The 22,445-nt window shown below is 40.1% G+C and overlaps 1 long non-coding RNA gene across 10 annotated transcripts in view; it reads left to right on the top strand.

Moving 5' to 3' along the window:
* The window catches only part of LOC113993181, a 265,193-nt gene that overhangs the window by 175,701 nt on the left and 67,047 nt on the right, over window positions 1-22,445 (top strand). For 7 of the 10 annotated variants that reach the window (XR_005567312.1, XR_005567310.1, XR_003542520.2 and 4 more), the window contains 4 exons: window positions 4,443-4,537; window positions 19,420-19,582; window positions 19,715-19,812; window positions 22,309-22,379. This is a non-coding gene — a long non-coding RNA (uncharacterized LOC113993181). Of the gene's footprint in view, window positions 1-4,442; window positions 4,538-19,419; window positions 19,583-19,714; window positions 19,813-21,319; window positions 21,511-22,308; window positions 22,380-22,445 lie in introns of all 10 variants that reach the window. The other 3 variants (XR_005567313.1, XR_003542523.2, XR_005567316.1) reach the window with 3 other exon arrangements.

The following is a 22,445-nucleotide window of genomic DNA, read 5'->3' on the forward strand; positions in this document are numbered from 1 at the left end:
GTGTCTGGATAGGAATTTATGGGGATGTCGTGGTTCAAGCCCAGCTGGCAACTAAGTACCAGGAAGCTGTTCACTCACTTCTCACCCTACCTCAAGTGGGATGGGGATGAGAATTAGTGGGGGGAAAGTAAAACTTATGGGTTGACATAAGAAATGAAGTAAAATATAATAAGAATAAAAAAGAAGAGGGAAAGAGAGACAGAAAAGCCTAGAGAAAAAAGTGATACACAATTGCTCACCACCCACTGACTGGTACCCAGCCCATCCCTGCACTGCAGCCAGTCCCTTTCTGGGTAACTCCTCCCGTTCATGGACTGGGCATGTTGTTCTATGGTATGGAATACCCCTTTGGCCAGTTTGGATCAGATGTCCCAGCTATGTTCCCTTCCAGCTTTTGTGAAGCTCTTCCCTGGCAGAGCATGAGAAGTCCTTAAGGTAAACACTACTTAGCAACAACCAAAACGTCAGTGTACTACCAATATTATTATACTGAATTCAAAACACAACACTGTACCAGCTACTAGGAATAAAATTATCCCAGCTGAAACCAGAACAAGGAGAGCTTGTCATTCTGAAATTTTTCATATTCCCTACATTGCTACCTCTCTTGCTTCTGTAATCTTTTATCTCTTTTTTTCTAACTTCAAAGGAAAAAATGAAGCAAAGAAGGATGACAGAATGCAGAAGCTGTGGGCAATGTATCATCCAACAGCAGACACCTGACTGTAGCTATTTCTCAGACAAAGGGTCTGTGCAATAATTCCCATGTTAGGCAAAGCTGACACCTTACACAGAAAATAAGAGTTGAATTGAATAAGAAGATAGACTGGATTGTGGTGATCATGTGCAGAGCTCAAGCATACTGACCAGCAACTCAGCTGTCCCCTTTTGTTCCCCTCCCTTCAATTTCCCATGCCTGTTCTCGGGTTTAACATGATGACCTCTCTTTATCCCCCACTGTCTACTCTCAAATAACTTTCCACTCTGACTACTTTTCCCTCACAAGTCTCGCTTTTGCTACCTCTGTATCCAAACTTGGTGTTTCTGGGGGGGTTACCTAGCCAATCATTTAGCAGTCACCCAGCAAGTTTTACTCTTCAAAATGTCCTTAGTTCTCTGCTCCATTATCTGTGAGATTTCATAGAATCATAGAATCATTTAGGTTGAAAATGACCTTTAAGGTCATCAAGTCCAACTGTTACCTTAACACTGCCAAGTCGATCATTAACCCATGTCCCTAAGTGCCACATCTACAATTTTAAATATTTGAAATACCTCCAGGGTAATACCTTCTCTGGGCCGCTTGTCCCAATGCTTGATAAACCTATCAGTGAAGAAAGTTTACCTAATATCCAATCTGAATCTCCCATCTTGGCCATCCTTACATCATTCCCTCTTAACCATCTGTGAAATTTAGTCATTCTTCATCTGTAACTGGACATTAGGAAGCATTACTTTACCAAGAGGGTGGTCAAACACTGGAACAGGCTTCCTGGAGAGGTGGTGGATGCCCCAAGCCTGTGATCATTTAGGAGGCATTTAGACACTGCCCTTAATAACATGCTTTAACATTTGGTCAGCCCTGAAATGGTAAGGCAGTTGGATGAGATGTTCCTTGTAGGAAAATGTTCCTTGTACGGTAACATTGTTCCTTACAAATGAAATAATCAATTCTAAATGTGCTCAGACTGGATATAAAGGATATTTCTAATCAAGAGAGAGGGGGGTGTCTGAAATGTGCTCCCCAAAAGTGTTTTGACCAGAACAATCCCAAATAAAAATTAATGAAGCTTACAAAGTAGCTTCATCAAGTGTGAGTGAATGTGGTTGCAAGTCTGTGTTAAATTTATCTTGTGATGTGCCTGTGATTTGATACCTAATGCTGGTGCCAAAACAGATCATAAGGAAGTGGCTGTGTTTTCTTCATAAATTTTAATAATAGCAAATATAGACCAGTTTCATTCCAAACTGCTGTTTGTGTTCTGTGATCTTCAAAACACTTTTACAGTTATTATTATTATTATTACTATTATTGAGGGTTTGAAGCATAGAAGGAAAGAAAAATTTTGCTGCAAGTTTGAAATTTCAACCTAGTTTTACAAATAAAGACCAAACTTTTTTGAAGTGCTGGCAAGAAAGAATAGTGAGAGAAAACAACTTTGCCTTTTCCCCCACTACCCCTTTCTCTATTTCCTCTAAAAGTCTGCAGTGCTTACCTGAGGAACCGGAGACCTTGCCATAACTTTTAATTCCTACAGAAAGGAGGCCTGACCAGAGTTTTCTAGAACTAAACATGTGTCTCAAGCCATTTTCATGTTTTCATGATTTTGCTTTCTCCAGAAATTGAATCCAATATCAGAGAAATGTGTTTAGTAAACGATGTTCTTTTATGCAGTGGAAGAAGAATTGATATTTTAATTAAAAATACAAAAAATATAGGAGACTGTGGACAAAAACATTATTTGCAGGATAGCACATGATACCTAGAAAATTTAAAACTATCTATTTGAAAACTGAGAACTCAGACCTGGGTGAACTGGAAGATATTTGTATTTAGTCCAAGCCCAAGCTGTAGAGTGTGGAGGAGAACAGAGTTCTGAAAAACATAAGGCATTTAAAAAACTTTATTAGTTTTTTAAACTAAATCCTCCTAAACATATCTGAGTTTTTAATTTTTTCTTTGTTCTTAACATAAAAAATGAGGTGAGAGAAGTATGAAAAATGGAAATGCAGAAATTTAAGACTCATGTTAAACAGTTTGATTAAAAATTTGAAGATAAGATTTAGAATCTTGGCATTCAAATAACCAGCTCCTTCTGGTATCCTTTGCAGAAGGAAGTACTGGATGTGAGTATAAAATGAGAATAAAATATGATATTAATTTGCACTGAAGTAGCAAATATTCTACAGAAGTCTCAGGTCATTAATCTATCTTCCAGCTAAGGGAACTACATTAATAGCTTATGGGATTTACAGGGCAAGCTTCAATTTAATGGTTCACCCTAAGTTTGGGGAAAATAGGAAAGGGCAGGATACTGGAGGATACATTATATCTTGATGCATTAAAATCAATGGCAAAACTTTCTTGGCCTAAAATGGCCTCTAGATAGTTTCTAATTTCGTTGCTGCTGAACGTTAATTGCCTGTCTGCAAAGTGGAGGAAACTATATTTTCCTGACAAGTGTTAAAACTGACAGTAATCCTCATAGCTCTGTCTTGAATAGGAAAATAATCTGAATTAATGTTAAGCTTTAATTGCATTTTTGGAGGTGAATGGGATGGGGGTTGTTTTTTTAAATGTGGCCTCAGCCTAAAAAAGACAAATATTTGCAGTGAATTATAAGAAGATACCTGCAGCGTCACACAGTTTCACTTGTGGTATTTTCTAAGGAGCTCTCATCACTGGAGTCCTGCCTGTGTTTTGTCATTAGTCACTATGTTCTTTAAATTATATTATTTCCCTGTGCTCTGGAGCTAGGTAAGAAACCCTTTTTTATGTTTCTTGCTGTTGGAGATAGGGTGTGCCTTTGTAAATGGAGAGAGGAGCATATTACATAGTTTGCAGCTGATTCATGAGAAGGCTCAGAACAAGAACCAGGGAATAATGTTGTAATTTAGTAGCTGAAATTCTGTCTTCACAGGGGAGAGTCACTAGTACAGCACCTATAAATCAGTGTTGGTGCAGTGCATCATCAGATATGCAACCTTTTTTAAGGTGATAATTCCCATAATTTGAGTATTGACCTTGTTCTATGTTGTACAGACTTGTAATCTGTGTTTTTCTGAGTGATCCCCACAGGTGGGACATTTCTAATGTGAAGTCACACTGTGAGACACCTCTGAGTGTGCTGGGAAGATGGGATTATAAATATTCATTGCTCTTGCAACCTTGGGCTATGAATGTTTCAAATTTTATAAGCTAAGCAGAACTGGGCCTAGTCAGAGAGAAAAGAAAGTCTCAAAACTTTGGTAATTCCAGGTGATAAATGAAGCAGAATGAGTAGAAAATGAGAGTTTTTCTGCTAGGCTGATTTTGAGCCAACATGCTAATTTGATTAGGAGAAGTACATAAGCACAATATAAAATCTAATAACTTATGACAAAACCAAGTCAGGCTGGATTTCCCTCCCTTGGAAATACAATAACTGCTTTGTGGTCTGCTTTCATCACCGAAACTATAGGTTTGGTCACCTTACAGGTGTAAGGAAAAAGAGTGGGTGCTGTCAGGCTCCCCCATGCTGTCCCATCCCTTCCCATGGTTGGACCCTGACCACTGGCCATGGGAAATACAATTAGAAAAGGGATCACATCATGAGCCTGGTGAAAAATCTGGCTCGGATTGTGTATAATGCCACTAGCAGTTTCTTTCAACTACGTCAGACAAGTAAGGGATGAAGGGCAGTAGGAACTCATTTCATTCCTTTCCTACTTCATTTTTCCAGGTACAGAAGAAGGACTTGCTAATGCTGGGTGCCTGCCTGTGCTCTGTGATGAGATGCAGCAAAATCCTGTCCTCAAGCCTCCTTCCTAAGATCAGGTACAAATGTGTTTGGATTTTTTTCTTTCTTAAAGAGTAGCTTTGCAGATAAATTATCCCAAGGGAAAATATAATCTTATATGCCTCCCCGACCACTGATAGATCTATGTGGCAGAAGTTCAAAAGGAACCCTGCTGCCACCAGCTTCATGGCATTGCCCTGACGGAGCCTGAAAATCATAACCCAGCACAACTCAGACTGTAATCGTTTTCCCATTGGATTGGTACTCATGCAGTGTCCCTTCTGGCATAGGTGAATCTCCAAATGTCTATACCACTGGCTAGTGAGAGCCCTTTTCTCTTTTTTGTTGTTGTTTTTTGTTTTCTTTAAACCAGGAAAGACTGTAATGTCAACAGGTCATCATATTTTCACAAAACAAAATCACTGGTTCCAGTCAGCCCTGAAGTTCTCCTTTAATACACAAAAGCCTCTCCTTATTTGTGATGTGTTAAGCAGTATGAATTCAGTGGAGAAAGTGGGGAGGGCTGCCTTGAGGGCAACTGGCAGGAGGGAATTCTCAGGATCTATCACAGTAGAACATGGCAGCATGAAATATAAAAATGGGTTCAAAATGTAGATCCACCTCCATCCAAAGTCTTTTTCTAATGCCTTTTTTTCATTTCCACTGGAGAGTTTGGTGTTCCTGGGGAAAAACAAGAAGAGAATTTTGAAATTAAATGGATGATAATTTGATAATCCCCAGTGACCTATTTTCTTATAAGATTATGGAATTGTGTAAATCAGTGTGGTTTTTATAATGATTAGAGTAAGAGAGTGCCTGAAGACATAGAGCTGGGACTGCCAAGGCAGGAGCTGAGTCTGAGACTCCTCCCTCTATCTCTTTCTTGCTATTTCTTTTAGAGAAAAAGGATTCTACTGTAAACTCCTGGAGAGTATCCTACTGTCACCTTCAGTTCAAATTTCATTATACTTCCTGTTGCAAGGGCTTATCCCACTGCCCAGGGGCAACCAACCTGAGATGGGATCCTCAGGATTATCTCTGTGAAACACAGCTGGTAGTTCTTCCATTTTTGCCACTATGCCAATTTTCTATTCTTTCCCAGCATGCCAGTTGAGCTTCTTATGAAGCTGTAGTGGAAAAACAAATCAGTGAAATGCTGCAAACTATAAAAATTATCCATTTAACAATTTTTATTATTATCATGAACCTTAAAGGGGAGGGAAAAGGGGGAAATGGTTTAAACTCCTGTCCCTTTTGGACAGACAATAATGCTCATTTTTTGACGTCATAAGCCCAAAGCATAATATTTCTGTAAGATACTTCCCTTCTGCTTGAGGCTCTTTAACAGAGCTTAAAGACATCCTCATCCAAAAAAAATATACTGTGTACTTGAACAAAGTACGAAGCAGGTGGAGTAATGGTTAAAATCATTAAAATCTTTACCCCCGGGCTTCTGGCCTGCAGCTTGTCCCCCCTAAGCTTATGTGATGACTCATATGCATTTACATTCCCCGTGCTTCACACGGCATCTGCTGCTACACATTTGTTGCAGGATCTTGTCTTTGAACAGCTGGTGACAACCCACTTCCTCTTGCTTTCTTCAGCAGAGATTTTTTAATTGTTTCTTGTTGTTTTGATGTGAGACCCAGTGTTGGAAAAACAAGCCCATTTACCCTGATTAGAACCAGCCCTTTAAACACTTGCCAATTAACAACTCATTTGCTATTTTTCTAAGGACCAGGAAACACTTTCCCTTTCTCTCCTTTCATTTTATTCAGATGTGATTCCACATAAGCAGAACAAACTCAAATCATCATGGCTAGGCTTCGCGAACGAAGATTTGGGAAGGCTCTATCCACATTTGCTGCAGGCACGCTGGTGGCTTATGAGGCCAATACGTGACAGACAAATCCGATTGCAAAAGGCACAGCAGAAAGACTCCTTAGATGGTGTATTCTGCAATACACGGTTCTTTCTGCGTTGCCTTTTTTCCTCGAGGGTGATCCTGCGTGTGTTCTCAAAGGAGACAGCTGCGTTATAGATGGTGTGTCTCCAGGCCTCCCGATTTGAGGCCAGAGTAGACCAGTTATGGTGATCAATATGGCCAAGGCTGAGATGTTGTTTCAGGGAGTCCTTGTATCTTTTCTTCGGGGCTTCTCTCTTGCGGCAGCCAGTGGCAAGTTCACCATAGAGCAGGTATCTACATTCGATACCGTACTGATGGAAGTCTATTCAACCTAAGGCGACTGAAGGCCCACACCAAGACCTTAAACCATCTTGTCCGGGAGCTGCTTTATGCTGATGACCCCGCCCTTGTTGCCCACACAGAAGCTGCCCTGCAGCGTTTAACATCCTGCTTTGCAGATGCTGCTGAGCTCTTTGGGCTGGAAGTCAGCTTAAAGAAGACAGAGGTCCTCCATCAACCTGCACCTCTGGAAGTCCCCCATCATCCCCACGTCACCATTGGCCAATCAGAGCTCAAATCAGTCCAACAGTTTGATTACCTTGGTAGCCTCATCTCCTCAGATGGTAAGATCGACGGAGAGATAGACAACAGGTTAGCAAAGGCATATAGTGCTTTTGGAAAACTCCACAAAAGAGTATGGCGAAATAAACACTTGAACAAACTCAAATAGTTCTTATATAAAATGTTATAAATATTTACCTTATTCTCCGCCTTCCTTTTGTACTACAGAGTTGGAGAGGAAGGGATCCTTTAAGCTAATCTTCATAAGCTTGATGTCATGATAACCAGACTACCTTCTTACACTGCCACTGTCACTAGTGATGAGTTTTATAGATGTGATCTGCTGAAAACCAAACAGGAGAACATCACATTAGCAACAATGATACAAAAAGTGATTAATTTCAGTTATTTGATGCCAATCCTACTAACAGACATTAAGAAATATAATTTAACATGCATGTGTTCTTAGCAAAATTAGAGACGGTCTGGTTTGTACTAGTCAAGTATGTGCAATCTTCTTTCAGAGATTTGATCTCAACTATTTCTGTGAAATCATACGGTATGTTTTTATTCTTTCTGAAGTAAGCTAAATGCTTAGTTACTGTTTTTTTCTTTTTGTTTTCTCATTCAACACTTCAGATTTCCTTGTCAGGGACAACCTTTATTACATAAAGGTTTTAAGGAAGTACTAAACCTTCAAAGGTTTTCATTTTTGAAAAATACCATTACTTATCTCAGACAACTCCAGTAGTAGTTACTTGAGAAACTGCATATGATCCTACCAGACCTAAAGGTAAGGGCTCTTCTGCTTTGAAATGCTTGGGATTTATTACTGATTCAATGACTATACCACTCCACAGGAATTTTCCAAGTGGGGGATTCCCCCTTTTTCATAATTCAGGTTGAGGTTACAATCTATTGTTTAGCCTGTACTGTACTATTTGTTCCCGTAAGTAGTATCTGTTCATATCTTCACCTATACTTTGCCAGTCCCTTAAAACATAGGTATAATTATGATACATGGCTGTTTAGGTGTTCTGCACCTCTCCACAGAGGTATCTTTCACAACCACTGCATACTCCGAGTTGAGTTTTCCTTTGCAAATGTCACAGAGCATCTGCCTACAGAGGAAGGGGTTTTCTTGGAGAGTCAGTCTTGCTTTTTACCATTGGATATGTTGATTGTTCTTCTCTAATAGAGTTCCTTGGCTCCTGAATTTAAATACTGAATAAGCACACATATTTACTGAATCATTGCCAAACTTGTTTTTTATCTGTTTGTTTCCTATGGCAAGGGAGGATTTCAAATCACTTTGCTGCTCAGGGGAAATTGAAAACAGGATCTATTTTTGGTTCTCATTTAACTTCTCAAGATAGATCAGTGGAAACCTGTTATAACACTAATTTACTTAAAGATGTATTATGTGCACTTTGCTAAAACGCTGAGGGGAAAAAGCTTTGCTTTTGCAGTTGTTTGGCCTGAAGCCAAGATCCTCCATGAAGCTATATGAAGAAGACAGAACAGAGTTATCCACAGATTTTTATGCATACAGTATTATTCAACTGATTGGCCAGTGAATCTATGCCCTTCTTAAAACATATTTAAAAAGACAGTATGAGGATATAGATGAGCTGAAGCTGTACCCTTTCTCTGTAGCTATGCAAATCAAGGATTGACGTGGAGCATTCGGATGAATCTGCTTCCCACACCTGATGTCAAAACAAAATATTGCTTTCTTAGAGCCAGAGATTAAATGTTTCTCATTTTACAAAATGTGGTCCAAGTGCAAAGAGAGGTGCTAAAAGTCTCAATGTTATTTTTTTTACAACAAACCATAAAGGTTAGTTGTACATAACTGTTGGATAATTTTTACTGTATTAGCTGTAACTTCCACTTGAGCACACCATAGTGCTCTACAGCTGAGTGCACAACATCTTTTGGTGCATGGGGCAATATTGGTAAAAACTTAGACTGTGGTTACACCTGCTCTATGAATAGCAGTGTCATTTGTCATGCTTTTGAACACACTGCCTGTTCAACACAGCTGTTGAAAAATTTTAGGCTGAGATAGATTTGTCCTCTAGTTCACAAACTGGCTCTTTTTTCCCCCCTCCATTGCAGTTCATCTCAGGCTAAGGAGAGAGATTTGCACATAATTAGATATTCAACGCCTGTGTTTCAATTATCATAATATTTGAAGAATCTGGTGCTTCACTTAATGTTCCTCAAGTAGTTCTCTTGATTATTTGCTATTGCAGAGCTGCAACAAACTTGTTTGTTCCTCCTTTTCTCTCTACCTGAATTTGATTTCAGAAAGCAATCTCAGATAAAGAGGAGATTTCAGAGTCCTAATCACATGCTGCTGTTGTTGGCTTTGTTGCTGCAAGTGGCAACATAAAGTATACTTTACCTTACACTATATGAAATGCCAGGAGCAGAATACATTATTTTATTGTGATGTATTTTTTTTTTTTTGAGAGCTGTTCCAGAACAGGCATATCTGAAGACCACAATAGTTGTATTCAACAAGAATTTTATATAATATTTAATTATAAGACATACATGTATCGGAGGGTTTTTTGGTGAGAAAACAGGTCAGAGCACATACAACAACATGTCACTTCTTTCTCTCTTGTCAATTACCCTGGAGTCATCCTGCTTGCATAAGCTTCAGGTCAATAAAACAGATTTCAAAGCAGAATCCAGTATCTGCTGAGACAATAACTTCATCATGTGCCTACAGAAAGTGCATATTTTTTCATCATCTCTTTCTCTTAGTGTGATTGTTCTTCTGATTTTCTTCTATGGAAGGATCCTGATGCACATTCTATGCGGTTTCATTTAAAGAATTTCTGCATGTTCTTGTTTTCCATCAGCATGCACCTTACTTCTCTGTTTGTAATTCTGGGTAAGAATTGCTAGTTTTGTTTGTGCAATTTGCAAAACTCATCGGGTCCAGAAGGGGCAAAGTTTATCACAGAAGTTTGATAAGATGGACAGATTCTCATTACAGGAAATAATAGTAAATTTAATGTATTCTGTGTTTCATTATGTTTCATTTCATTATGTGTTCTGGAGCTTACAGAGTACTCATTTATTTTGTTGTTGATTTCAATAGCACTATGGTGTGCTGTATGTTCTAGGCAGTGTCAGTCATGATGAAATTGAGAATTTTCATCCCTTTTCATCTTTGGTTTTGGTGTAAAATTAGGCAAAATTTTGAAATACTACATTCCATTAAGCTGGAACAACAGAAATTTTGGACATTTCTAGTTGAAAGAAAATTCTTTTACAATCCTCAAATGGAAGAGTTTTGCTTTGCAAATTCCTGTAGCCTAAAGCAAGTTATTCAATTTCATGGTTCCCAGCTGCTACTAAAGCTCCAAAACTGAACTATAGGATTCTCATACTGTACCACATGGAAGATATACATCCTGAAAGATACACTTCATTACAGCTGGAGTCCTTTAGAGATCCCTGCCTTGCAAAGAGTAAGGACTGGAATTAAAAAGTAAACAATGCAATGTAAATACAGGGAAATATACTGGAAAACACAGAAAATCCAGTATATTTCCCAGTATGTTTTCCAGGGGAGTGTTTCTGCTGTGCTCTACTCTACTCTATTTCCAGGTATGTGGAATGCTGTATTATAAATAATAATTACTCCATTATAGATAAAAACTTCAAAGGATCACAGTTTTTCCCTTTGTTTTACAGAACACCACACTAGAGAGGGTTAAAGTGAGTGTACACTCTTTCATTCCACATGCCTCCTGAGCACAGAGAGCAAATAATTTAGTAGAGATTTTAGGGTGAAACCCATTGCATCACAGTGGCCCTCTACAGAAAAACATGCTGACCAAGTACAGTGAAATTGTTGAATGACAAATTGTCCTGAGTGCAGAGTTGGATTTAAGGCAAGCAGGCAGGGTAGATGTCCAGGTTTTCGACAGGCTAGATCAAGCAGTGGTACAATCTATCCTATGCAAAGTGAGAGATAAGAAGGGGCCCAGGCTTGAGCCTGAGTCTTTTTTGAGGACTCTCCTTTTTTGAGGACTAGGTCTAATCACCTCTGTGAGCTCAGTCAGTATTTCCCAAGAGAGCATGTACAAAATTCATAGAATCATGTAGGTTGGAAAAAACCTTAAAGATCATCAAGTTCAACTGTATTTGGACTCTGGATACCATATAACCATATTTAAAAATGGGTACTATACCTTCCAATTTTGTAGGAAATAGTTTCAGTTTAACTCCATCTCCAATGGGTGGCTGTCAGATTTAAGGAAAAGAAAAAAAAAGAATAAAAATGAAGAAAGAGTTAGGTGTGCTTTATTGTTTCTCTGTGGATATCCCCAATAAACAATGGCACGTCCCATGCACCCAAACCTTTCATCTGACGCGTAAAGAAAAGATAATGCCAGATATTTTATTTTACTTGATTTTCTTCTTTTCTCCCAAATAAGTGTCTTACTCTTCAGAAACATGAAAGAGAAGCTAAGTAGGCCTCAGTTTCTGTTGGCCAAAAATATTTTGAATCCTTCAAAGGAAAGCATACATTTGGACACAAGAAGCCACAGGTGCCATTTCATTTTCTTCTTCAAACATGCTCTGGTGAAAGGCCTGCTGACCTTTTGTGAAAGATTGCTTCCTGAGAATATGGTGAATTTCCCTTCTGTTCTTCCCTCTCTGGAGATCAGTTTGTCTTATGTTTATAGAGAGTAAATCAGCCACATCGTATTTCCTTGGACTGAAGAACCCAACTAACCTCTCATCTCTTTGACTTTTTCTCTTCCACCAGCTGTTCTTCATACGCTTTGATGGACAAATCCACCCATCAAAGCCAAGGAGTAGACACCTAGGATTGTGGCTGTATTGCAAACTACTCTATAGATGCATGTAAAGTGATAGGAAAAATCATCTGCTGAATTGCATTATATCAAGAATAATTCATTGGGTAAAACCAAGACATTCTGGGAATTCAGATACATACAAAAAGTTGTAATATAGACTTCATGTTTCTTCTTAAACAAGCAGAGCTCTATTTCTTCATAGTAAGCATGTACACAATTTTGTTGTATTAAAAAACAATGATCTTTCAACCTCCATACTGCTATTTGTTCCATGTCAGCAGCCTCATAACAGATTCACTGGCCCCTAAGCTACAGCTTGTCACAAGCAAGAGACAAATGCTTAGAGAGCTTTCCCTCTGTTTGATCCTTGTAATCAACTTTATTTCCTCTACAGAATTCCAATTATCCCATTAAACAATGAGTCAGAATGCTTATATTGATACAGGTGCCTTAATTGGTTAATTTATATTTGTGCCAGCCCCAGCTAAGAATTCATTTCCCTGAGGCCTCCTTAGACAACCACAGTTCCTCCTAAGTCTTAATGGTAATTCCTAGCAGGCACAGTACTTGAGCACAACATTTAGACATACCCACAAGCACCCTGCACAACGCACTAATCTGTGTTTAGCCATACATATACTTGCTGCTGAGCTTTTATTTCCTTCCACCTTGTAATTTCTAACCTATTTAGTTTTAATTATAAGACTACAGCACTGACCGTATGCTTCCAAAACCCATTTGCAAGAAAAAAGTCCTAATAATATTGCTTTTTTTAGTAGCACTCCAAAGCAATTAAACACCTATTAAATGCCAGTGAATTCAACTGCAGTCTATCATATAAACATTTATTTGCATATGCTGTCTGCTGAGCGACATAATTTTCATTATTGACTTATGAGGATAGAAATAATAGACAGTTTACTGAACTGTCTTTAACTCTGCATCAACCAAAACAGCTAATTAAATGTGTAACAAGTTTCACTGACATAAACTGGGCGATTTTAAAATCAAGGTGAAGAGAAGGACGAATGCTAGTCTGTTCTAAGACTTGTTCTCACCATGGCAAGAAAATAGGATATCTAGTCCTGTAAATCATCAGAGAAACTAGACAGAACTACAGATAGATTTTAAAAAGTAATTTACCAGGAAATCAGTTTTTCAGGACCAAGTAAACCCACTAGTGAGCTGCCAGGATTATAATATTACCAAACTCACATCCTGATAAATGTCATGAGCAGGAGCGTCTTCTATATTCCCTATAAGGCAGTTTCCAAAGGAGCTATAGAGTAATTAAGTGCTCTACTCAAGAGACTGTAATAGTTGTTCCTCAACTTCATTTCCAGTTTAGCTTACTTCACTGATTTAATTTCTTTCCGTCTGCCGATGTAAATTAAGAATTCACCTTCTCCCCTCCTTATTCTGCTATATTAACTGGCAGCTTGCAGGCAGGAACAGCTGTAGAAGGTGTCAGAGTCATCTCTAGTCTGTAGACATAGTCCTGTACTTGCCAAAGGCAGCAGCTTGCAGAGAGCAAACAACTTAACCTGCATCTTTTGAGTTGCAGGCTAACATTCAGAATGGGGGATGATTCTGCTTTTCTGTTCATGGGATTGTATCTCTGTTTGTTCTTTCAGAAGATACATTCAGTTAAAGTAAATTAAACCATCAGTTTCTGCCAATGATCATGTACAATACCTGTTTTACATTCTCTCTTGTGCCTCATGTAGTGGGTTGACACTGGCTGGACATCAGGTGTCCACCAAAGCCACTCTGTGAGTCCCCTCCTCAGCTGAACAGGGGAGAGAAAATATAGTGAAAGGCTCATGGGTTGAGAAAAGGACAGGGAGAGCTCACTAACCAGTTACCATCACGGGCAAAACAGACTCACCTTGGGGAAATAAGTTTAATTTATTGCCAATCAAATCAGAGTAGAATAATGAGAACTAAAACAAAATCTTAGAAACACCTTCCCCCACTCCTCCCCTCTTCCCAGACTTCAGTCCTGATTTTCTCTACCTTCCTCCCATCCAGTGCCTCAAGGGGATGGAAATGTAGGCTTTGGTCAGTTCATTGCTCGTTGTCTCAGCCACTTCTCCTCTTCAGGGGGAGGACTCCTCACTCTTCCCCTGCTCCAGTGTAGGTTCCATGGAAGACAGTCCTCTATTAACTCCTCCAGCATGAGTTCTTTGGGCTTCCCTCAGGGTCACAGCCTCTTTGGGCATTCACCTACTCCAGCATAAGTCCCTTCCAGGGGCTGCAGGTCCACCATGGACCTCCATGGGCTGCAGGGGCCCAGCCTTCCTCACCATGGCCTTCACTATGAGCTGCAGGGGAATCTCTGCACCAGCGCCTGGAGCACCTCCTCCCCCTCCCTCTGCACTGACCTTGGTGTCTGCAGGGCTGTTTCTCTCACATATTCTCACTCCTGCAGTGGGTCCATCTTGTAGCAGCCTGGACGTGGCTCTGTCAGACTTGGGGAAAGCTTCTAGCAACTGCTTACAGAAGCCACCCTTGTAGCCCCACTGCAACCAAAACCTGGCCATGCAAACCCAATTCAGTTCAATTGTATGACCTGATGTGTCCTTGAAATGTGCTAAAAGCTTCAGATGCATATAATTTTAAATAAGAAATAAAGTAATATAATTTGACTGGCAAACCCCCATTCATTCCAGCAAAATAGTGGTATCTGCAGATGATACATTCCAGCAAAGCATCTTTTTATACACATGAGCTGACAGGGAAAATTTGTCAGTGGTTTAGTCACCACTCAGCTGAATCACCAATCTCTTTTAAAAAATAGCTTGATTGCAGCGAGGGGGTTCATGTCTCCTACAGTAAATTAGATTAAGTGCAATACAACAGGTACTCTGCAGAGGTATATTTTGGGATAGAAAACAAATCTGTTTCTCCTTGTGGGTGTTGGCTAATATTTTATGTTGCTCAAGTAGTATCTTTGATAGACTGGAGTGCCAATTGCTGCTGTGCAGCAATATGAAATAATGTCGTCTCCAAATGTGCCATCTTCAGGGACACTGCTTCTGGAAATGATCACAAAACCAGTGAGGCTTCTCCTCCCAGGCTTAAGTGAACTATATAAAACAAGTTCCTGTTCACAAAAAGCATAATCTCCGCAAGAGAATAATAGCTGCATTTAGGATACCTGCCTTAGGGAGGGAACCACTTAAGATGGTGACCTAGTCCCCAGATTAAGCTCGCCTAGGCTCCCCAAAACAGCAGTTGGAACACCAGGCTCTTGAGCAGAGAGAAATTCCTATAGGACATTTTGCAATTCTGCTTTGTAAGAAATTCAGCCAGGATCCATTTCCTTTTTTCCAAAAGATTCACTGAGATATTTTTACAGACGTATGTAGTGGTACCTGGTATTTTGATTCCTCACAGTCTGTACATTTAAAGTCTTTCAAGAAATATGTTAAGAAAGAGAGTAGAGGAAAACAGATGAACCAGTCTGGGTTACTTGATGACCTATCCAAGCTTTAATCTCAAAGTCAAAAGGCAGTGTTCTGAAAGTCAGAGCTGAGTAAATTCCAGCAGGTTCAGCATGTTCATCAGGAATATCAGAATTTGTGAATTATTGTCTTCTCACTGATTATGTTTGTGACTGTGAAAAAAGTTGTTAGGAGTTTTTCATATCTCTGAGACTTCTACAAAGTTTCTTCCCTGATTTCTCTGGTATCTACAAAACTGTGAATGAAAATGGAAGGTTTTTCCCTTCAGGTGAGACATTTCTTGGATCTCTCTGCTTTGTTGGTCCACTGTTTCTGTAATAGATGGACAAATTTTATTTCTGTTCAATTCTAAAGATGCTTTTTTTATATATATCCGTCTTCATTTTCTACTGTGAGGTGCAGCCCTCAAAATATCATGAGCTGGCTTTGTGGCATCACAGGCTTGCATTGCTGACTTTGCAATGACAGCACTTGTAAGATTTCCAGATCGGTTTTACGTCATCAGGGAACTGATTGCTGAGAAAATTTGTCAAATATTTGAGTCTTCATTGAGAGCAACTTCCAGCCTTTTTGAAGGCTTTCCTACAATTTGCTTTATAGCATCTACAGCTTGGATGAAACACCCAAGATGTTCTGGGAATTTGAGTTCATTCATCTTGCAAAAGCCACTGAAACAAATTTGTACTTCTACGTAGGTGTTATCAATACATATATTCTTTAGGTTCTGGAATAAACACAATATGACTATGCACTTTCCATATAAGAAGGGGTTGTCCTTTAACATTAGAGCAAGGATACCAACAAGCCACAAAAATACTTTCCATATTTAAACAAGCTCTTTCCATACTGATGGTTTTTGTACAGGAGTCTGTGCTAAAAAATAATGAGGAGGCTGCAGCAAAGAAAAGCGGGGGTGGAGAGATCATAGATAACTGTAAACTAATCCTGTCTTTATTTTTCTTGGGTTTAGTCTGGGTCTATCCCAAGGTACCCATTATAAACTGATAGGGCAGATGAACAAGCATGCTGTTGGGACACCTATATAGGCAGTACCAGTGAGAATGCTGTGGAGAGAGGCTGGGTTGCAATACATGGGTGGTAACACTGCTGTGTTTCCTGAACAACACATTCAGGGTCTGAATAGTTTCAGACGGTTCCATTGTGGGAACAGTGCACATCTTTTTTTTTCTTTTTCTTTTTTTTTTATTCAGCTCGTTCTATTAGCACTTGCCAAATTTTGTACACTGTTCATTTCAAATATTTGCATCCCATCCTAATGACTCTCTTACAGCTACCATAATACATATTGGGTGTGTATCATTGCCAGCTATTCCATTGAAATTACAAATATCTTGAACATTATTTGAAATGTATCATCACGTGCCATAACTTATGAGCTTTGGATGTGTAGCAACAGTGGGATTATTGGCAGAATATGATGTGGAATAATCATGAATATTCATGCAGAGGCTGCATTTCCTGTGTTTATGAATTATTTTCAATCTGAAGAACTCCATCAGTTGCTCAGATTCCTCAGGGATGGGAACTACACAGAGAAATCCCATGACAATTAATTATTCATTCATTTTGCATAAGAAAACAATAATCTTCAGACTTCATTTGAATCAGTGTTTAAAATGGAAATCTGAGAAAACCTTTCCTGCTGCTGGAAGTGAATAGCAAATTAAAAGCTTCCTGGAAGACTGCACACAATTTCCACATGTTCTGAGTAGTGTGGTGCAGAAGGGTTTGTACCAGCACTGAGGGACAGCCACCACTGCAGAATTACTGACTCACTGCTCTCTGCAACTGTTGTCCAAATGTGGCCTCAGTAGAAATGTCACAAGTAAAATTAAAATAGCTCTGAGAAGGTCTGAATAGACTAACATTGACCTTCTGGGAGTGTGAAAAGGAATGGTACTGCTGTTGCCAAGCCCATGCAGGAAGAAAGCTGTAGTGCTTGTCCAGATGACTAAAGTGAAGCAGGAGTCTCCTCCATTGCCCAGTCCAGAGTCAGCCCTACCAAGGCTGCTCTCTAGGGGTCTGACCAGAGTGTGTTTCAAGGGTGAGCACAGCTATACCAGTACAGCAGTCCTGAGCTTCAGTGAGTTTTAGGTTTTACTTCTCTTTCGACCCGTAGTGTCCACAAGAATCTGGTAGCTGATGGTCTTGTAAGTGGCCATAAAATATTGCAAATACCCAGCACTGCTCAGAAAGTCTTTCAGAAGATGCAAATGTGGAGAGTACTGACATTTGTAGGTGGAATTGGTAGTGGTCTCTGGAGTAAAATAATGTTTAATTCATAGCATTTTTTTTCCTACGCAAAAAAGTTATGAAAATAGCAATAAAATTAACAATCCATGAGAGCAAGAAGTCAGGCAAGAAAGACAAGAGACCAGCATGGCTGAGTAGGGAATTGCTGGTCAAACTAAAGGGAAAGAAGCAAATGCACAGGCAGTGGAAACAAGGACAGATGACCTGGGAAGAGTATAGAGGTGAAGTTCAGTTCTGTAGGGATGGGGTGAAGAAGGCCGAGGCAAAGCTGAAACTGAACTTGGCAAGACCCAAAGAGTAGCAGGAAGGGCTTCTACAGGTATGTTAATCAGAAAAGAAAGATCAAAGAAGGTGTAGCCCCCTGTTAAACAGTACTAGTAAACTGCTAACAATGGATGAGAAGAAGGCTGAGACACTCAACAACTTTTTTGCCTCTGTCTTCAATAGCAACCTACCTTCCCACACCATAAGTGGATGGACAGCAGGACAGAGACTGGGGGAGCAAAGTCCCTCCCACTGTAAGTAAAGGTCAGGTTCATGACCACCTGAGGAACCTGTACATAAGTCTATAGGACCTGACGAGATGCATCCCAGAGTCCTGAGGGAATTGACTGATGTAGTTGCCAAGCCACTCTCCATGGCAGTCAGGTAAAGTCCTAGGTGACTAGAAAAAGGGAACCATTGTGTGTGTTCTGATGTAGCAGACCATGTGAAGAGACAATGGTAGGACCGGGATAACCCAGGGGAGCTCTTTGAAGTGTCCAGCATGGGGACTGCAGTGGTTCTTTCCCTTGGCAATGACACCCAGGAAAAAGGCAGTAAAAGTTCTGGAAGCACTGGGGATTTTATCCTGTTTCCTGAGTTCTTGTGATGCTTCACTTCAGGAACCCCACTCCCTTTCCGGCAGGTCCCGAGATGCTGGGAACAGCCCCTCCCTGGCTCAGCTCAGTTGCTGGGAGGGGGGTCCCCCACGCTCTGAACCATGTGATGGTATGAAAAAGTTCTCCAAAACTTTCCCATTTAACTAAAACTAAAACAGACAGACAAGATCTAGTAGGTAGAAGAGTTCTCAGTCTTCTCAGGAAGAGACTCCTTTTATCTCTCCCTCCAAGGTGATCAGTGTTATCAGCTGGTTTGAGAGCCCATTTGTGCCAGAGCAGTGCAAAAGGAACAAAGCATGACTGAGAGATACATGCAGTACAGTGCTTTTCAGAGCTTATTTTTAGACTGGAAATAATGTTGGTTTTAATCTTCCTTGACAGCTGTTTTCAAAGGCACACAGAATGGACATTGCTATTTTACCTGTCAATTCAACCTTGTTTACAAAATCAAAGAAACATTTAAATGTACCGAGATTGTAGATTGTAGCTTTCTTTCCAGTCCTTTTTTTGTCTCAGCTAAAAAAATTCTGGTAACTAACTGATTTTAACAGAATATGATATTTTCTTTGCTGTGCACAGGGGCAGTGGGTTTTTAGGATAGAGCAGATTTCCTGTGATTCACTGGATCTGTGTAGTGGGCCCCTGCAGAAGACCTGGTAAATAGGATATCCTGATTTCTAACCAAATCTAGGCAGAGAATGACCACAGACCTTGGTTGTAGAAACCCATATATTAGCATGAGTAACTGACAAATAACCTGAGCCCATCCCATGACTCTCCTTAGCTTGTTCCAGCAGAGACGTGTAGGAGTGTACCACTCAATGCCCACTTGGTGACTGCTGGACCAACTCAACTGATAAGCTGTAACAGAGATGCCTCAGTGGGGGCCCCATGCAGTACATGTGGACAGCACCATCTGTGTATCTTGTCTTATCTTGAGATGGAGCAGAATGCTTACATGAGTATTTCTTTACCTGGCAGCAGAAATCATCAATAGAATTGTTTACTTCTACGAAAATCCTAAAAAAGCTGTACAGACCACAACAACAATGAACCTGGCCGCTGTTGGGATGTGTGCACTGTGCCATGATCCATGAAAGGGCTCATCCAGGACTGTGATAGCATTGCCAGCATCAGCAGGAAGGTGAGATTGCTATTACCTCTTCCAGTGCATCTATTAGCATCAGAAGTGTTGTCGCAGTATCTATTATTGATATCACTTCTTACAGTACTTCTATTATTCATACAATAAGCTAGTTATGCATTTCTTCTTCAGATCCCAAAGGAACGGGTACCTCCTTGGTGCAAAACAAGATGCTGGGAGATCCTTCTATTTTCAGCATGGCTTTGGTTTCGTGAAAATCCACTGGACAGGTACATGTTGTGGTGGCAGAGCATACTTTGCTACTGATTTTCTGAACTTCTAGAGACTACTGATGAATGCTTTGTCAGCTTCCTTCACTGGCTGAGAATGATTGTTCTCATGGTTTCTATGTTGAGCTGACTTATCTTTGCATCCTTCCCTTCAGTGTTTTGGGAGTGCATTCAAATCCATATTTTCCTACACAGAAAAACCAGACATTTTACAACTCCATGAAGTAAGTATGATGCTGCTGTTAGCAGTAGCAAAACTTTTAGTCCCTGGGTGGTGAGACAAAAATGATTGAGGGGAGCAAAGAGCAAGGTGCACACACTCCAAAACCTGGACTATCTGTTTCTTCTGCTTAAATTTGACTGACATGGGGACCAGTTTTGGCTAAGGTGCATGACCCATAGGTCCAACAGATGACCAAGAACCAGCTACAAATGGGCAAGGCATTAGGAACCACAGTTGTCTCCCTAATCCTGGCCTTTATCCATGTTCCAGCAGCTGTAAGGGGTGAGCAAGACATGCCTGGGGAGGCTCTATGCGAGGCGAGGGTGTATTCACCCAGGAGGGATTCCTCCCACCAGGATATACCATCAGATTAGGGCTGCTCTTACTTGTTTGACCAGGTCAAACTAGCTGGAAAAGGGCCTGGTTTGAATGTGCAGCAGTAGCAAAATAGGTAGTGGAAGACAGGGAGAGAGGACACTCCTTGGAGAATCAGGGCAGGTTTGGTTGTTGTAGCCCCTGCTTAATGAAGCTACCAATACTGTAAATGGTAAAGGGAAAAAGAGGCTCAGGCAGAGCAGCAGCAAAACAGGGGACAAACCTATTTTAAACCTTTTCCTGCTATTTCAGTAAATGGCTTTGATCATTTCACAGAAACCAATGGGGGAAAGAAATTACCTCAGAGAAGCAGAAAATCCATTTTATTCTCCTTTTTCCTCTTTTCTAATGTGCTTTCCAATACAGATATGGCAAAGGTACAGAACAAGAGCAGAAAAAAATAAAGACAGTAATTTCAAGAAAAAGGCAATGCACTAAATGCTACCTGCTGTCTACCCCATTTCAGATAAAAAGTAGTGAGCCTCACTGCATGCTCTAATCTCAAGAATTAAGTTTTATGTTGAAATCTGTGCTTTCACTGAAATTTCAGGAAAAGTTTAAGGAAAGGCAGAAAGAGGAAGAGAACCAGGCAGGGACTAATCAAGGCCTAATTTGTTTCAAAGTCTGTTCTATCCAAATATCACAGAGAAGTGCCTTAACAGAAGAGATGTTTTGTCAAAAGAAAGGCAATGTGAGATCATAAAATGAAAGATGAAAAAGTCTTAATAGATTACTAGAAACATACATATTCTCAAATTTGTTAAAGAAACAATGCAAAGAGCCTCAGATGAGACACTTAAAAAAAAAAATGTGCCTAGTAATCTTGAAAGAATGGTAACTGCAGTTATGTCAATTCAAGACAGCTAAGTTGAAGCTTTTCTATCCATTCTTTCTCCCACACTGCCCTAGGGTTGTGATTGATCACCAGCTACCATTGATACAATAGCTGGTCAGAGACTTTGCCAGCAATGGTGATGTATTGAAACTTCAGTTCACAAAGGGTGGGTGAGACCCACACCACCAAAGAAGCACCTCCCGAGCTCTGAGTTCAGACCCCCCCCGCAAATCACGTGAATCAGAAACAGCAGCGTATTTCTTTAGTAAGTCAGTGTTTCTTCTTTTACTAAGCTAACTATATGTGATTGAGCTAGGGATGGCTATATTAAATATCACAAGATGAAATTTACTTCAAATACTGTATGGACACAAATATGAAATAAAAAAATCACAAGAGTAGATTTTCAGTAAGTGTTTTGCTTGCTTTTTTGCTAGTGAATGCCCTCTGTAGTCCCTCTCAATGGTGATAACTGGTTACATTTGCTTATACATGTCAAAAGCAAAAACATGAGGAGCCTTTTTAGTCAGCTGTACAAAAGCACCTGCTGCTCGTCTTGATTTGATAATTGAGGGGAAAAAACCAAACCAAATCAAACCAACCAGATTACTAGATCTGCATAGGAAGCCAAAGAAGCTTTCTTGAACAAAGAAAGTTCATTGTAACAAAATGGCACAACCGGAGCAGAAGTGGGATATCATACTAGCAACAGAGGTCTAGAATGTGCATGAACCTGTATGAGGTCACCATGGTCAGCAGCTACATGCTGATTTATATTGCCTCAAGACCTGGTTCCTTGCTGATAGTGAAAAAATATCTCATTTTGACACCTCTTTTCTCTAACCAAACCAGAGGCATAACTGTGACTACTTGAATAACATATCACCTAACAAATCTCCATATTCCCTTCTTCTTCCCCTCACTCATCAGACACTTAGCCTGCTAAGCCTGTCTCATTCCCTCATCCCCAATTCATACAGTCCAGCACCTCACGGGATCCTGCAGCCCTGCACTGTTTTGCTGCAATCTTTACTTGATCTGTTCCTTATGCTTCTACCTGTAGGACTCCTGCAGCAGCATTGCCACAGCTCAGGGAAAGGATGCGGCTTCATCATGAGGATTGCAACACAAAATGTTTGTCTCTTTTTTGTTGACCCCTTCTGAACCTCCTATCTCAAGTAAAAGGAGTTAAGTTTAATT

Source organism: Pipra filicauda, unplaced genomic scaffold, assembly GCF_003945595.2.
Source record: "Pipra filicauda isolate LSUMZ 115617 unplaced genomic scaffold, ASM394559v2 scaffold12_size5214236_pilon, whole genome shotgun sequence".
NCBI classification, from domain to species: Eukaryota; Metazoa; Chordata; class Aves; order Passeriformes; family Pipridae; genus Pipra; species Pipra filicauda.